The sequence below is a fragment of the Syngnathus leptorhynchus genome, unplaced genomic scaffold (assembly GCF_054491065.1).
Source record: "Syngnathus leptorhynchus isolate UIUO unplaced genomic scaffold, UIUO_Slep HiC_scaffold_41, whole genome shotgun sequence".
NCBI lineage: Eukaryota > Metazoa > Chordata > Actinopteri > Syngnathiformes > Syngnathidae > Syngnathus > Syngnathus leptorhynchus.
Genome location: NW_028232008.1, coordinates 160,001 through 177,055, shown reverse-complemented (window position 1 = coordinate 177,055; position 17,055 = coordinate 160,001). Strand labels below are relative to the sequence as shown.

At 57.5% G+C, this 17,055-nt stretch overlaps 1 non-coding gene across 1 annotated transcript in view; it reads left to right on the top strand.

Moving 5' to 3' along the window:
* The first annotated feature begins 16,798 nt into the window (after positions 1 to 16,798).
* LOC147038747 (18S ribosomal RNA) overlaps positions 16,799 to 17,055 on the top strand; it is a 1,907-nt gene continuing 1,650 nt past the window's right edge. The window contains exon 1 of the ribosomal RNA XR_015063683.1: positions 16,799 to 17,055. This exon is cut by the window's right edge and continues 1,650 nt beyond it. This is a non-coding gene — a ribosomal RNA (18S ribosomal RNA).

The window sequence follows — 17,055 nt, the reverse complement described above, 5'->3', positions numbered from 1 at the left end:
CATACCTCCAGAGCTCCAGGGCTCCATAGCTCCATACCTCCAGAGCTCCATACCTCCAGAGCTCCATACCTCCAGAGCTCCATAGCACCAGAGCTCCATGGCTTCAGAGCTCCATAGCACCATAGCTCCATACCTCCAGAGCTCCAGGGCTCCATAGCTCCATACCTCCAGAGCTCCATACCTCCAGAGCTCCATACCTCCAGAGCTCCAGAGCTCCATAGCACCAGAGCTCCATGGCTTCAGAGCTCCATAGCACCATAGCTCCATACCTCCAGAGCTCCAGGGCTCCATAGCTCCATACCTCCAGAGCTCCATACCTCCAGAGCTCCAGAGCTCCATAGCACCAGAGCTCCATGGCTTCAGAGCTCCATAGCACCATAGCTCCATACCTCCAGAGCTCCAGGGCTCCAAAGCTCCATACCTCCAGAGCTCCATACCTCCAGAGCTCCATACCTCCAGAGCTCCATAGCTCCATAGCACCAGAGCTCCATAGCTCCATAGCACCAGAGCTCCATAGCACCAGAGCTCCATAGCACCAGAGCTCCATAGCTCCATAGCACCAGAGCTCCATAGCTCCATAGCACCAGAGCTCCATAGCTCCATAGCACCAGAGCTCCATACTTCCAGAGCTCCATAGCTCCATAGCTCCATAGCACCAGAGCTCCATAGCTCCATAGCACCAGAGCTCCATAGCTCCATAGCACCAGAGCTCCATACTTCCATAGCTCCATAGCTCCATACCTCCATAGCTCCATAGCTCCATAGCTCCATACCTCCAGAGCTCCATAGCTCCAGAGCTCCATAGCTCCATAGCACCAGAGCTCCATAGCTCCATAGCACCAGAGCTCCATACTTCCATAGCTCCAGGGCTCCATAGCTCCAGGGCTCCATAGCTCCATACCTCCAGAGCTCCATAGCTCCATACTTCCAGAGCTCCATAGCTCCATAGCACCAGAGCTCCATAGCTCCATAGCACCAGAGCTCCATAGCTCCATAGCACCAGAGCTCCATAGCTCCATAGCACCAGAGCTCCATAGCTCCATAGCTCCAGGGCTCCATAGCTCCATAGCTCCAGGGCTCCATAGCTCCATAGCTCCAGGGCTCCATAGCTCCATAGCTCCATACCTCCAGAGCTCCATACCTCCAGAGCTCCATACCTCCATAGCACCAGAGCTCCATAGCTCCAGGGCTCCAGGGCTCCATAGCTCCAGAGCTCCATAGCTCCATACTTCCAGAGCTCCATAGCTCCATAGCTCCATACTTCCATAGCTCCATAGCTCCATACTTCCATAGCACCTGAGCTCCATACCTCCAGAGCTCCATAGCTCCAGCCTGGGTGGCTGGTGGCTCCATAGCTCCATACTTCCATAGCTCTAAGTCAGAGAGTTGGCGAAAATTGCACTAAGTGCGAAAGCCCATTCATTTACAACGGCGTGTCCGCCAGGCGGCGACATTTCCCCGTTACCGGTGGCTGCGCGGCGGGTGAGTGACAGAGCTTATCCGAGCGGCTGGAACTCTGCGCCGGCGTGGTCGAGCGTGAGGCCTCGGCCCTTTGGCTGCCTGGTACCTAAAACACTTCCATTGATCCAGCCACGGAGGGTGCTGGCTGGTGGCTCCATACCTCCAGAGCTCCATAGCTCCATAGCACCAGAGCTCCATAGCACCAGAGCTCCAGAGCTCCATAGCACCAGAGCTCCATACCTCCAGAGCTCCATAGCTCCATAGCACCAGAGCTCCATAGCTCCATAGCACCAGAGCTCCATAGCTCCATAGCACCAGAGCTCCATAGCTCCATAGCACCAGAGCTCCATAGCTCCATAGCACCAGAGCTCCATACCTCCATAGCACCAGAGCTCCATAGCTCCATAGCACCAGAGCTCCATACTTCCATAGCTCCATACTTCCATAGCACCAGAGCTCCATAGCTCCATAGCACCAGAGCTCCATACTTCCATAGCTCCATACTTCCATAGCACCAGAGCTCCATACTTCCATAGCACCAGAGCTCCATACTTCCATAGCACCAGAGCTCCATAGCTCCATAGCACCAGAGCTCCATAGCTCCATAGCACCAGAGCTCCATAGCTCCATAGCACCAGAGCTCCATAGCTCCATAGCACCAGGGCTCCATACTTCCATAGCTCCATACTTCCATAGCACCAGAGCTCCATAGCTCCATAGCACCAGAGCTCCATACTTCCATAGCTCCATACTTCCATAGCACCAGAGCTCCATACTTCCATAGCACCAGAGCTCCATACTTCCATAGCACCAGAGCTCCATACCTCCAGAGCTCCATAGCTCCAGCCTGGGTGGCTGGTGGCTCCATAGCTCCATACTTCCATAGCTCTAAGTCAGAGAGTTGGCGAAAATTGCACTAAGTGCGAAAGCCCATTCATTTACAACGGCGTGTCCACAAGGCGGCGACATTTCCCCGTTACCGGTGGCTGCGCGGCGGGTGAGTGGCAGAGCTTATCCGAGCGGCTGGAACTCTGCGCCGGCGTGGTCGAGCGGCTGGCCTCGGTAGTTGAGGTACCAGGGGTGGGCCGGGGAGCTCCAGGCGGGGCTTGTGAGAGAGTGAAGCCGAGCGGCTGGAACTCTGGGCCGGCGTGGTTGAGCCACGGAGGGTGCTGGCTGGTGGCTCCATAGCTCCAGAGCTCCATACTTCCATAGCTCCATAGCTCCATACTTCCATAGCTCCAGACTTCCATAGCTCCATAGCTCCATACTTCCATAGCTCCATAGCTCCACACTTCCATAGCACCAGAGCTCCATAGCTCCATAGCACCAGAGCTCCATAGCTCCATAGCACCAGAGCTCCATAGCTCCATACTTCCATAGCACCAGAGCTCCATACTTCCATAGCACCAGTCACAGAGTTGGCGAAAATTGCACTAAGTGCGAAAGCCCATTCATTTACAACGGCGTGTCCACAAGGCGGCGACATTTCCCCGTTACCGGTGGCTGCGCGGCGGGAGAGTGGCAGAGCTCATCCGAGCGGCTGGAACTCTGCGCCGGCGTGGTCGAGCGGCTGGCCTCGGTAGTTGAGGTACCAGGGGTGGGCCGGGGAGCTCCAGGCGGGTCTTGTGAGAGAGTGAAGCCGAACGGCTGGAACTCTCGGCCGGCCTGGTCGAGCGGCTGGCCTCGGTAGTTGAGGTACCAGGGGCGGGCTGGGGAGCTCCAGGCGGGGCTTGTGAGAGAGTGAAGCCGAGCGGCTGGAACTCTGGGCCGGCGTGGTTGAGCCACGGAGGGTGCTGGCTGGTGGCTCCATAGCTCCATAGCTCCAGAGCTCCATACTTCCATAGCTCCATAGCTCCATACTTCCATAGCTCCATAGCTCCATAGCTCCATACTTCCATAGCTCCATAGCTCCATAGCTCCATAGCCCCAGAGCTCCATAGCTCCATAGCTCCATAGCTCCATAGCTCCATAGCTCCAGAGCTCCATACTTCCATAGCTCCAGAGCTCCAGCCTGGCTGGTGGCTCCATAGCTCCATACTTGCAGCCACGGAGCTGGCGAAAATTGCACTAAGTGCGAAAGCCCATTCATTTACAAGGGCGTGTCCACAAGGCGGCGACATTTCCCCGTTACCGGTGGCTGCTTAGCGGGAGAGTGGCAGAGCTTATCCGAGCGGCTGGAACTCTGCGCCGGCGTGGTCGAGCGGCTGGCCTCGGTAGTTGAGGTACCAGGGGCGGGCTGGGGAGCTCCAGGCGGGGCTTGTGAGAGAGTGAAGCCGAGCGGCTGGAACTCTGGGCCGGCCTGGTCGAGCGGCTGGCCTCGGTAGTTGAGGTACCAGGGGCGGGCTGGGGAGCTCCAGGCGGGGCTTGTGAGAGAGTGTAGCCGAGCGGCTGGAACTCTGGGCCGGCGTGGTTGAGCAGCATGCCCGCGGAGGTGGCTCTTCCATAGGCACGGAGGGTGCTGGAGCTCCACACTTCCCTAGGCACGGAGGGTGCTGGAGCTCCACACTTCCATAGCTCCAGGCACGGAGGGTGCTGGAGCTCCACACTTCCATAGGCACGGAGGGTGCTGGAGCTCCATACTTCCATAGCTCCAGGCACGGAGGGTGCTGGAGCTCCACACTTCCATAGGCAGGGAGGGTGCTGGAGCTCCACACTTCCATAGGCACGGAGGGTGCTGGAGCTCCACACTTCCATAGGCAGGGAGGGTGCTGGAGCTCCACACTTCCATAGGCAGGGAGGGTGCTGGAGCTCCACACTTCCATAGGCTGGGAGGGTGCTGGAGCTCCACACTTCCATAGGCAGGGAGGGTGCTGGAGCTCCACACTTCCATAGGCAGGGAGGGTGCTGGAGCTCCACACTTCCATAGGCAGGGAGGGTGCTGGAGCTCCACACTTCCATAGGCAGGGAGGGTGCTGGAGCTCCACACTTCCATAGGCAGGGAGGGTGCTGGAGCTCCACACTTCCATAGGCAGGGAGGGTGCTGGAGCTCCACACTTCCATAGGCAGGGAGGGTGCTGGAGCTCCACACTTCCATAGGCAGGGAGGGTGCTGGAGCTCCACACTTCCATAGGCAGGGAGGGTGCTGGAGCTCCACACTTCCATAGGCAGGGAGGGTGCTGGAGCTCCACACTTCCATAGGCTGGGAGGGTGCTGGAGCTCCACACTTCCATAGGCAGGGAGGGTGCTGGAGCTCCACACTTCCATAGGCAGGGAGGGTGCTGGAGCTCCACACTTCCATAGGCAGGGAGGGTGCTGGAGCTCCACACTTCCATAGGCAGGGAGGGTGCTGGAGCTCCACACTTCCATAGGCAGGGAGGGTGCTGGAGCTCCACACTTCCATAGGCAGGGAGGGTGCTGGAGCTCCACACTTCCATAGGCAGGGAGGGTGCTGGAGCTCCACACTTCCATAGGCAGGGAGGGTGCTGGAGCTCCACACTTCCATAGGCAGGGAGGGTGCTGGAGCTCCACACTTCCATAGGCAGGGAGGGTGCTGGAGCTCCACACTTCCATAGGCAGGGAGGGTGCTGGAGCTCCACACTTCCATAGGCTGGGAGGGTGCTGGAGCTCCACACTTCCATAGGCAGGGAGGGTGCTGGAGCTCCACACTTCCATAGGCAGGGAGGGTGCTGGAGCTCCACACTTCCATAGGCAGGGAGGGTGCTGGAGCTCCACACTTCCATAGGCAGGGAGGGTGCTGGAGCTCCACACTTCCATAGGCAGGGAGGGTGCTGGAGCTCCACACTTCCATAGGCAGGGAGGGTGCTGGAGCTCCACACTTCCATAGGCAGGGAGGGTGCTGGAGCTCCACACTTCCATAGGCAGGGAGGGTGCTGGAGCTCCACACTTCCATAGGCAGGGAGGGTGCTGGAGCTCCACACTTCCATAGGCAGGGAGGGTGCTGGAGCTCCACACTTCCATAGGCAGGGAGGGTGCTGGAGCTCCACACTTCCATAGGCAGGGAGGGTGCTGGAGCTCCACACTTCCATAGGCAGGGAGGGTGCTGGAGCTCCACACTTCCATAGGCAGGGAGGGTGCTGGAGCTCCACACTTCCATAGGCAGGGAGGGTGCTGGAGCTCCACACTTCCATAGGCAGGGAGGGTGCTGGAGCTCCACACTTCCATAGGCAGGGAGGGTGCTGGAGCTCCACACTTCCATAGGCAGGGAGGGTGCTGGAGCTCCACACTTCCATAGGCAGGGAGGGTGCTGGAGCTCCACACTTCCATAGGCAGGGAGGGTGCTGGAGCTCCACACTTCCATAGCTCCAGGCACGGAGGGTGCTGGCACATCCACACTTCCAGCCACGGAGCATGCTGGCACTTCCACCTTGCTTGCTAAGTCGGCGTGATCTTGCCCAAAAAGTCCCTCCTCACCTCCAGCTGGAAGTGGAAAAAAATCCTCCACCTGCTTGGCCGAGGTTCTGGAAGCCAGCAGCTCGCAGAATGTTGCCAAAGTTTCACTGGAAGGAAAAGAAAAGAGAAGACCGAGTGCGCATTTCACCTACCGCCGAATGTCCACAAGAGGGAAGTGTCACTCCGTCGCAGAATCTGCGCCGACGCACTCGGCACCCTTCGAATTTATGGTGCCGGTGCGGGTGTTCTGGGTGCAAAAAGGCCGCCCAAGTGGTAGAAAAAAATCAGACTTCGTCTCTTAGGTCGAAATTAATGCCAAGTTTTGAATTGCGCTGGCAGGGGTGGACCAGGGCCCGTTAGAAGTGCTTAACCGAGGTCCTGGAAGCCTAACCCGGCGTGATCTTGTGCAAATAGCCGCTGCTGAGCTCCAGCTGGAAGTGTAAAAAGAACCGGGCTGGTTCAAAAAAAGAACCGGGCGACCCGGTAAAATTGCTTAGCCGAGGTCCTGGAAGCCTAACCCGGCGTGATCTTGTGCAAAAAGCCGCTCCCGAGCTCCAGCTGGAAGTGTAAAAAGAACCAGGCTGGATAAAAAAAGAACCGGGCTGGATAAAAAAAAGAACCGGGCGGCCCGTTAAAATTGCTTAGCCGAGGTCCTGGAAGCCTAACACGGCGTGATCTTGTGCAAAAAGCCGCTCCCGAGCTCCAGCTGGAAGTGTAAAAAGAACCGGGCTGGATAAAAAAAGAACCGGGCTGGATAAAAAAAAGAACCGGGCGACCCGTTAAAATTGCTTAGCCGAGGTCCTGGAAGCCTAACACGGCGTGATCTTGTGCAAAAAGCCGCTCCAGAGCTCCAGCTGGAAGTGTAAAAAGAACCAGGCTGGATAAAAAAAAGAACCGGGCTGGATCAAAAAAGAACCGGGCGACCCGTTAAAATTGCTTAGCCGAGGTCCTGGAAGCCTAACACGGCGTGATCTTGTGCAAAAAGCCGCTCCCGAGCTCCAGCTGGAAGTGTAAAAAGAACCAGGCTGGATAAAAAAAAGAACCGGGCTGGATCAAAAAAGAACCGGGCGACCCGTTAAAATTGCTTAGCCGAGGTCCTGGAAGCCTAACCCGGCGTGATCTTGTGCAAAAAGCCGCTCCCGAGCTCCAGCTGGAAGTGTAAAAAGAACCAGGCTGGATAAAAAAAAGAACCGGGCTGGATCAAAAAAGAACCGGGCGGCCCGTTAAAATTGCTTAGCCGAGGTCCTGGAAGCCTAACCCGGCGTGATCTTGTGCAAAAAGCCGCTCCCGAGCTCCAGCTGGAAGTGTAAAAAGAACCAGGCTGGATAAAAAAAAGAACCGGGCTGGATCAAAAAAGAACCGGGCGGCCCGTTAAAATTGCTTAGCCGACGTCCTGGAAGCCTAACACGGCGTGATCTTGTGCAAAAAGCCGCTCCCGAGCTCCAGCTGGAAGTGTAAAAAGAACCAGGCTGGATAAAAAAAGAACCGGGCTGGATAAAAAAAAAAGAACCGGGCGACCCGTTAAAATCGCTTAGCCGAGGTCCTGGAAGCCTAACACGGCGTGATCTTGTGCAAAAAGCCGCTCCCGAGCTCCAGCTGGAAGTGTAAAAAGAACCGGGCTGGATAAAAAAAGAACCGGGCTGGATCAAAAAAGAACCGGGCGACCCGTTAAAATTGCTTAGCCGAGGTCCTGGAAGCCTAACACGGCGTGATCTTGTGCAAAAAGCCGCTCCCGAGCTCCAGCTGGAAGTGTAAAAAGAACCGGGCTGGATAAAAAAAAGAACCGGGCTGGTTCAAAAAAGAACCGGGCGACCCGTTAAAATTGCTTAGCCGAGGTCCTGGAAGCCTAACACGGGGTGATCTTGTGCAAAAAGCCGCTCCCGAGCTCCAGCTGGAAGTGTAAAAAGAACCGGGCTGGATAAAAAAAGAACCGGGCTGGATCAAAAAAGAACCGGGCGACCCGTTAAAATTGCTTAGCCGAGGTCCTGGAAGCCTAACACGGCGTGTTCTTGTGCAAAAAGCCGCTCCCGAGCTCCAGCTGGAAGTGTAAAAAGAACCGGGCTGGATAAAAAAAGAACCGGGCTGGATCAAAAAAAGAACCGGGCGACCCGTTAAAATTGCTTAGCCGACGTCCTGGAAGCCTAACACGGCGTGATCTTGTGCAAAAAGCCGCTCCCGAGCTCCAGCTGGAAGTGTAAAAAGAACCGGGCTGGATAAAAAAAAGAACCGGGCTGGATCAAAAAAGAACCGGGCGACCCGTTAAAATTGCTTAGCCGAGGTCCTGGAAGCCTAACACGGCGTGTTCTTGTGCAAAAAGCCGCTCCCGAGCTCCAGCTGGAAGTGTAAAAAGAACCGGGCTGGATAAAAAAAGAACCGGGCTGGATCAAAAAAAGAACCGGGCGACCCGTTAAAATTGCTTAGCCGACGTCCTGGAAGCCTAACACGGCGTGATCTTGTGCAAAAAGCCGCTCCCGAGCTCCAGCTGGAAGTGTAAAAAGAACCAGGCTGGATAAAAAAAGAACCGGGCTGGATAAAAAAAAAAGAACCGGGCGACCCGTTAAAATTGCTTAGCCGAGGTCCTGGAAGCCTAACACGGCGTGATCTTGTGCAAAAAGCCGCTCCCGAGCTCCAGCTGGAAGTGTAAAAAGAACCGGGCTGGATAAAAAAAAGAACCGGGCTGGATCAAAAAAGAACCGGGCGACCCGTTAAAATTGCTTAGCCGAGGTCCTGGAAGCCTAACACGGCGTGTTCTTGTGCAAAAAGCCGCTCCCGAGCTCCAGCTGGAAGTGTAAAAAGAACCAGGCTGGATAAAAAAAGAACCGGGCTGGATAAAAAAAAAAAGAACCGGGCGACCCGTTAAAATTGCTTAGCCGAGGTCCTGGAAGCCTAACACGGCGTGATCTTGTGCAAAAAGCCGCTCCCGAGCTCCAGCTGGAAGTGTAAAAAGAACCGGGCTGGATAAAAAAAAGAACCGGGCTGGATAAAAAAAAGAACCGGACGACCCGTTAAAATTGCTTAGCCGAGGTCCTGGAAGCCTAACACGGCGTGATCTTGTGCAAAAAGCCGCTCCCGAGCTCCAGCTGGAAGTGTAAAAAGAACCGGGCTGGATAAAAAAAGAACCGGGCTGGATAAAAAAAAGAACCGGGCGACCCGTTAAAATTGCTTAGCCGAGGTCCTGGAAGCCTAACACGGCGTGATCTTGTGCAAAAAGCCGCTCCCGAGCTCCAGCTGGAAGTGTAAAAAGAACCGGGCTGGATAAAAAAAAGAACCGGGCTGGATCAAAAAAGAACCGGGCGACCCGTTAAAATTGCTTAGCCGAGGTCCTGGAAGCCTAACCCGGCGTGATCTTGCCCGAAATTCGGCCTCTATACTTCCATTTTAGGTACCAGGCGCTCATAGTGTGTTGGTCCCACTAGTCAGTGTACTGGTCCCACTCGCTAGTGTACTGGTCCCCCTAGTCAGTGTACTCATCCAGTTACCCCCCGTTTTCCAAAACACAATCGGCACGTATAAGGGGGGGACTCCTGAGAGAGATGAGGTATATGCCAGCGCAACACCAATCCGCTCCGCGCTGGTTCCCATGTCGGCTACGGATGAATAAAACCAGCCTGTCCCCCCTGGAGCTCACGAGACACGGAATTTTTTCTAAGTGCCAACGGCTCTTCCGAGCAAACGTGTCCGCTCCGGCTGGTTCCCCCGTCGGCCTCGAATGACGAAAAATGCCGGTCTCCGCCCGGAGCTCATGGCAAACGAAAAATTTTCTAAGTGCCAACGGCACTTGCGAGCGAATGTGTCCGCTCGGCGCTGGTTCCCGGGTCGAACCCGGAAGACGAAAAACGCCGGTCTCCGCCCGGAGCTCATGGCAAACGAAAAATTTTCTAAGTGCCAACGGCACTTGCGAGCGAATGTGTCCGCTCGGCGCTGGTTCCCGGGTCGAACCCGGAAGACGAAAAACGCCGGTCTCCGCCCGGAGCTCATGACAAACGAAAAATTTTCTAAGTGCCAACGGCACTTGCGAGCGAATGTGTCCGCTCGGCGCTGGTTCCCGGGTCGAACCCGGAAGACGAAAAACGCCGGTCTCCGCCCGGAGCTCATGACAAACGAAAAATTTTCTAAGTGCCAACGGCACTTGCGAGCGAATGTGTCCGCTCGGCGCTGGTTCCCGGGTCGAACCCGGAAGACGAAAAACGCCGGTCTCCGCCCGGAGCTCATGACAAACGAAAAATCTTCTAAGTGCCAACGGCACTTGCGAGCGAATGTGTCCGCTCGGCGCTGGTTCCCGGGTCGAACCCGGAAGACGAAAAACGCCGGTCTCCGCCCGGAGCTCATGACAAACGAAAAATTTTCTAAGTGCCAACGGCACTTGCGAGCGAATGTGTCCGCTCGGTGCTGGTTCCCGGGTCGGACCCGGAAGACGAAAAACGCCGGTCCTCGCCTGGAGGTCCCAGCAAAATCGGCGAAAAGTGTCAACTTTCGAAAAAAACGGCTAAGTGTCGACTTTCGAAAAAACGGCTAAGTGTCAACTTTCGAAAAAACGGCTAAGTGTCAACTTTCGAAAAAACGACTAAGTGTCGCCTCTCTGAAAAAACGGCTAAGTGTCGCCTCTCTGAAAAAACGACTAAGTGTCGCCTCTCTGAAAAAACGACTAAGTGTCGCCTCTCTGAAAAAACGGCAAAGTGCCCACGGCTCTGCGGGCTCGTGCATCCGACCCGCGCCGGTTCCCCAGCCGGCCTGAAATAAGGCAAAACCAGCCTCTCCCCCTGGAGCTCAGAGCCAATTGTGGCGAAAAAACGACTAAGTGTCAACTTTCGAAAAAACGGCTAAGTGTCAACTTTCGAAAAAACGGCTAAGTGTCGACTTTCGAAAAAACGACTAAGTGTCGCCTCTCTGAAAAAACGACTAAGTGCCCACGGCTCTGCGGGGCTTGTGAGTCCGCCCCGCGCCGGTTCGGCAGTCGGCCTCAAAAAGCGAAAAATCAGCCTCTCTCCCTGGAGCTCACCAAAAATTTGTCGAAATTTTTCTAAGTTCTCCTCGAGGTACCAGGGGGTGAGGTACCCGGGCTAAGATGCAGTACCTTTTTTGGTCTTCAGGTGCGCCAGAGTACAATGAAATGGTCCCAGTAGTCAGTGTACTCATCGACTTTCCCCCCGTTTTCCAAAGCACCTCCTTTACGAGTATGGAGGAGATGGTGCTGGTCTCCCCACGGCGTCGGACACGCCGTCCTCGACAGCACAAGGTCGGATAGAAGACCTGGAAAGCGCCGTGGCACGCGCTGGAGGTGGGCACTGTGGCGAAAAAACGACTAAGTGTCAACTTTCGAAAAAACGACTAAGTGTCAACTTTCGAAAAAACGGCTAAGTGTCAACTTTCGAAAAAACGACTAAGTGTCACCTCTCTGAAAAAATGGCAAAGTGTCGCCTCTCTGAAAATTTTCTAAGTGCCCACGGCTCTGCGGGCTCGTGCATCCGAGCCGCGCCGGTTCTGCAACCGGCCTAGAATGACGAAAAATAACGGTCTCCTCCTGGAGCTCACAGCCAATTGTGGCGAAAAAGTGGCAAAGTGCCCACGGCTCTGCGGGCTCGTGCATCCGAGCCGCGCCGGTTCTGCAGCCGGCCTAGAATGACGAAAAATAACGGTCTCCTCCTGGAGCTCACAGCCAACTTGGCAAAAAGTTTCTAAGTGCCCACGGCCCTGCTGAGCTTTGGCGTCCGCCCAGCGCCGGTTCCGCAGTCGGCCTCGAATGACGAAAAATAACGGTCTCCTCCTGGAGCTCACAGCCAACTTGGCAAAAAGTTTCTAAGTGCCCACGGCCCTGCTGAGCTTTGGCGTCCGCCCAGCGCCGGTTCCGCAGTCGGCCTCGAATGACGAAAAATAACGGTCTCCTCCTGGAGCTCACAGCCAACTTGGCAAAAAGTTTCTAAGTGCCCACGGCCCTGCCGAGCTTTGGCGTCCGCCCAGCGCCGGTTCCGCAGTCGGCCTCGAATGACGAAAAATAACGGTCTCCTCCTGGAGCTCACAGCCAACTTGGCAAAAAGTTTCTAAGTGCCCACGGCCCTGCCGAGCTTTGGCGTCCGCTCAGCGCCGGTTCCGCAGTCGGCCTCGAATGACGAAAAATAACGGTCTCCTCCTGGAGCTCACAGCCAACTTGGCAAAAAGTTTCTAAGTGCCCACGGCCCTGCCGAGCTTTGGCGTCCGCCCAGCGCCGGTTCCGCAGTCGGCCTCGAATGACGAAAAATAACGGTCTCCTCCTGGAGCTCACAGCCAACTTGGCAAAAAGTTTCTAAGTGCCCACGGCCCTGCCGAGCTTTGGCGTCCGCTCAGCGCCGGTTCCGCAGTCGGCCTCGAATGACGAAAAATAACGGTCTCCTCCTGGAGCTCACAGCCAACTTGGCAAAAAGTTTCTAAGTGTCACATCTCTGAAAAAACGACTAAGTGTCAACTTTCGAAAAAACGGCTAAGTGTCAACTTTCGAAAAAACGGCAAAGTGTCACATCTCTGAAAAAACGGCTAAGTGTCGACTTTCGAAAAAACGGCTAAGTGTCAACTTTCGAAAAAACGGCAAAGTGTCACATCTCTGAAAAAACGGCTAAGTGTCGACTTTCGAAAAAACGGCTAAGTGTCAACTTTCGAAAAAAACGGCTAAGTGTCGCCTCTCTGAAAAAACGGCAAAGTGTCAACTTTCGAAAAAACGACAGTGTCGCCTCTCTGAAAAAACGACTAAGTGTCGACTCTGAGAAAATGGCAAAGTGCCCACGGCTCTGCGGGCTCGTGCATCCGACCCGCGCCGGTTCCCCAGCCGGCCTGAAATAAGGCAAAACCAGCCTCTCCGCCTGGAGCTCAGAGCCAACTTGGCGAATATTTTCTAAGTGCCCACGGCTCTGCGTGGCTACGGCGTCTGCCCAGCGCCGGTTCCTGGGTCGAACCCCGAGGACGAGGAATGCCGGTCTCCGCCTGGAGGTCCCAGCTTAATCGGCGAAAATTTTCTAAGTGCCCACGGCTCTACCGGGCTCGTGCATCCGACCCGCGCCGGTTCCCCAGCCGGCCTGAAATAAGGCAAAACCAGGCTCTCCCCCTGGAGCTCAGAGCCAATTGTGGCGAAAAAACGACTAAGTGTCAACTTTCGAAAAAACGACTAAGTGTCAACTTTCCAAAAAAACGGCTAAGTGTCGACTTTCGAAAAAACGGCTAAGTGTCAACTTTCGAAAAAACGACTAAGTGTCGCCTCTGAAAAAACGACTAAGTGTCGCCTCTCTGAAAAAACGACTAAGTGCCCACGGCTCTGCGGGGCTTGTGAGTCCGCCCCGCGCCGGTTCGGCGGTCGGCCTCAAAAAGCGAAAAATCAGCCTCTCTCCCTGGAGCTCACCAAAAATTTGTCGAAATTTTTCTAAGTTCTCCTCGAGGTACCAGGGGGTGAGGTACCCGGGCTAAGGTGCAGTACCTTTTTTGGTCTTCAGGTGCGCCAGAGTACAATGAAATGGTCCCAGTAGTCAGTGTACTCATCGACTTTCCCCCCGTTTTCCAAAGCACCTCGTTTACGAGTATGGAGGAGATGGTGCTGGTCTCCCCACGGCGTCGGACACGCCGTCCTCGACAGCACAAGGTCGGATAGAAGACCTGAAAAGCGCCGTGGCACGCGCTGGAGGTGTCACTGTGGCGAAAAAGTGACTAAGTGTCAACTTTCGAAAAAACGGCTAAGTGTCAACTTTCGAAAAAACGGCTAAGTGTCAACTTTCGAAAAAACGACAAAGTGTCACCTCTCTGAAAAAACGGCAAAGTGTCAACTTTCGAAAAAACGACTAAGTGTCAACTTTCGAAAAAACGACTAAGTGTCACCTCTCTGAAAAAATGGCAAAGTGTCAACTGCGAATGTGGTGGTGCATGGAAGGAAGTGGAGGACGGCCGCCTCCTTAAACACAGGCCGAAGAGGAGCGTCAGGGCCGGCTCCTTAAACACGGACCGAGTGTCGCCCTTAACACAGACCAAGCGGAGGACGGCCGCCTCCCTAAATACAGGCCGAACCGGAGCGCGAGGGCCGCTCCTTAAACACGGACCGAGTGTCGCCCTTAACACAGACCAAGGGGAGGACGGCCGCCTCCTTAAACACAGGCCGGAGAGGAGCGTCAGGGCCAGGCTCCTTAAACACGGACCGAGTGTCGCCCTTAACACAGACCAAGCGGAGGACGGCCGCCTCCCTAAATACAGGCCGAACCGGAGCGCGAGGGCCAGGCTCCTTAAACACGGACCGAGTGTCGCCCTTAACACAGACCAAGGGGAGGACGGCCGCCTCCTTAAACACAGGCCGGAGAGGAGCGTCAGGGCCAGGCTCCTTAAACACGGACCGAGTGTCGCCCTTAACACAGACCAAGCGGAGGACGGCCGCCTCCCTAAATACAGGCCGAACCGGAGCGCGAGGGCCAGGCTCCTTAAACACGGACCGAGTGTCGCCCTTAACACAGACCAAGGGGAGGACGGCCGCCTCCTTAAACACAGGCCGAACCGGAGCGCGAGTGTTGCTCCTTAAACACGGACCGAGTGGAGGACGGCCGCCTCCTTAAACACAGGCCGAACAAAATGACACAAAGTGTCAACTGCGAATGTTGTCCATCCAAGGAAGGAGCGTGATGCCCGGCCGGCTCCTTAAACACAGGCCGAGAGTCGCCCCGGACGGTCCGCCTCGCGGCGCCCGTCCGCTCGGATAAAATGACACAAAGTGTCAACTGCGAATGTTGTCCATCCAAGGAAGGAGCGTGATGCCCGGCCGGCTCCTTAAACACAGGCCGAGAGTCGCCCCGGACGGTCCGCCTCGCGGCGCCCGCCCGCTCGGATAAAATGACACAAAGTGTCAACTACGAATGTTGTCCATCCAAGGAAGGAGCGTGATGCCCGGCCGGCTCCTTAAACACAGGCCGAGAGTCGCCCCGGACGGTCCGCCTCGCGGCGCCCGTCTGCTCGGATAAAATGACACAAAGTGTCAACTGCGAATGTTGTCCATCCAAGGAAGGAGCGTGATGCCCGGCCGGCTCCTTAAACACAGGCCGAGAGTCGCCCCGGACGGTCCGCCTCGCGGCGCCCGCCCGCTCGGATAAAATGACACAAAGTGTCAACTGCGAATGTTGTCCATCCAAGGAAGGAGCGTGATGCCCGGCCGGCTCCTTAAACACAGGCCGAGATTCGACCCCGGACGGGCCGTTTTCTCCCGGCGCCCGCCCGCGTACGCCCCCCATCCCCGGTCGCCCGTCTGCTCCCGGCGGGCCTCCGAGTACCCCCTCACCCAACTGACCGACTGGCACTCATGACCCGCCTTGGTAGGGCCCCCATCGGCCTCGGCTCGTCCGACGTCGGGTGGACGGTTCCTACCCACTGCGGGTCGCACTCTAGCGCCCCGGCCGCCGCGTGAGCGTGCGCTCCCCGCGCCGCCCCGCAGGCCCCGGCGCGACCGTACTGCGGCGAGACCGAGACGACCCGGTTTGGCATCCATCCCACCTAGCCACGATCCACGGAGGCCGAGCGAGCGGCTGAGTGTCGGGCGCCGCGCGTGCGAGCGTCCGCCGGCCGCGCCGGTCCTTCCGCGAATGTCGTTTCTCAAACCCTCCGGCTTGATAGCGGCGGCACCACGGGAAGCCGTCCACACACACCGTCCGACCTCTATCCGAAAAGCCTTCCCGACCAACCGCGGTCGCGGGGGCGTCTGTCGCTCCGCATCGGGGGGGCGTATGGCTTCCGCGCTACGCGCTGCGGGCTCGGGGGGGGCGCAACGGCTGAGTCTGACTCGGCCGGGGCGCAGCTTCCCTCCCGGCAGTCAGCAATAGTACCGATCGCGCCTGCCACCAGCCCCCTCCCCGACGGGTTCGTCGGCGCCGGCTGGCCGCCGTCCGCCTTCGTTCCCCGAGGGTTCCCAACCAGCGCCGATCCAACTCCGCATCCTGGCCGCACGCAGTGCGTGCCTCGCGCGGGTAAGTCGCCGGCGCAGCGCCGCAGCTCCCGACCCCCGCGTACGGGAATAGTTGAGGGCCTCAGCGGGCCGAACCGACCGAGTCCGACTCGGGCCGGGGCGCAGATTCCCGCTTGGGTGACCGAACGTTCTCTGCTCGGGCCGGAGGGCCGACGCCCGTCCCCCCCCGTCGTCCCCCACGGACCGCCTCCGAGGCCACTTCGCACGGCTCATCCTCGGCTCCCTACCAATGCTTAATCGATGGGGCCGCCCGGCCGGATTCGCGCCCCCCTGTCCACCGCGAGTCTCCCCAGACTAACCCGAGTTACCGCCCAGCTCGCCTAACCTTGCACTCGCTCTGCCAAACGGTCGTGTAGTCGGCGGGGCCGTCCTACGGGTCGCCCTCCGTCCCCAAACGCGCGGCGGGATAGCGGCAAGGCGGCGGCGGCGGCCAGCGGCGTCGGGGCGCTCGCACCGGAGAAGAGGCGTCTTACGAGGCCGGGCGCAGCTCCCTCTCGTTTACTTGCTGAGTAGCGGCGCTCGAAGGTTCCGCGGCGAGCGCGGCTCATCCCATTGAATGTCCCTGCACCAGGCTCCATCGAAGGGCCGCCCGGCCGGATTCGCACCCCCCTGTCCACCGCGAAGTCCCCTCGACTAACCCGAGTTACCGCCCAGTTCGCCTAACCTTGCATCGCCCCGCCAAACGAGCGAGTTGTCGGCCGTCCTGCGGGTCGCCACCGGCCCCAAACGTGCGGAGGGATAGCGGCAAGGCGGCGGCGGCGGCCAGCGGCGTCGGGGTCGACCTAGCACCGGAGAAGAGGTGTCTTACGAGGCCGGGCGCAGCTCCTCTCGTTTAGGGGTCCGCGAGGGTCGCATTCGAGGTTCCGCGTCCTCGGCTTCGGCTGCGCCGGGTCCAGCCCGATCCATCTCACCCCGCGGCAGCGTCAGACCACCTAGAGCCCCCGCGAACCGCGGCCGGCGTCCGGAAAACAGTCGCGCGAGCCCCCGCTCCGGCGGGCCGGCGAGCGAGAGGCGCTACCCAGCCACCCTCTCTCCTACCTGGTTGATCCTGCCAGTAGCATATGCTTGTCTCAAAGATTAAGCCATGCAAGTCTAAGTGCACACGGCCCGTACAGCGAAACTGCGAATGGCTCATTAAATCAGTTATGGTTCCTTTGATCGCTCCTCAGTTACTTGGATAACTGTGGCAATTCTAGAGCTAATACATGCAAACGGGCGCCGACCTCCGGGGACGCGCGCATTTATCAGACCCAAAACCCACGCGGTGCCCGGGCGCGCGGGCCCAGGGGTCG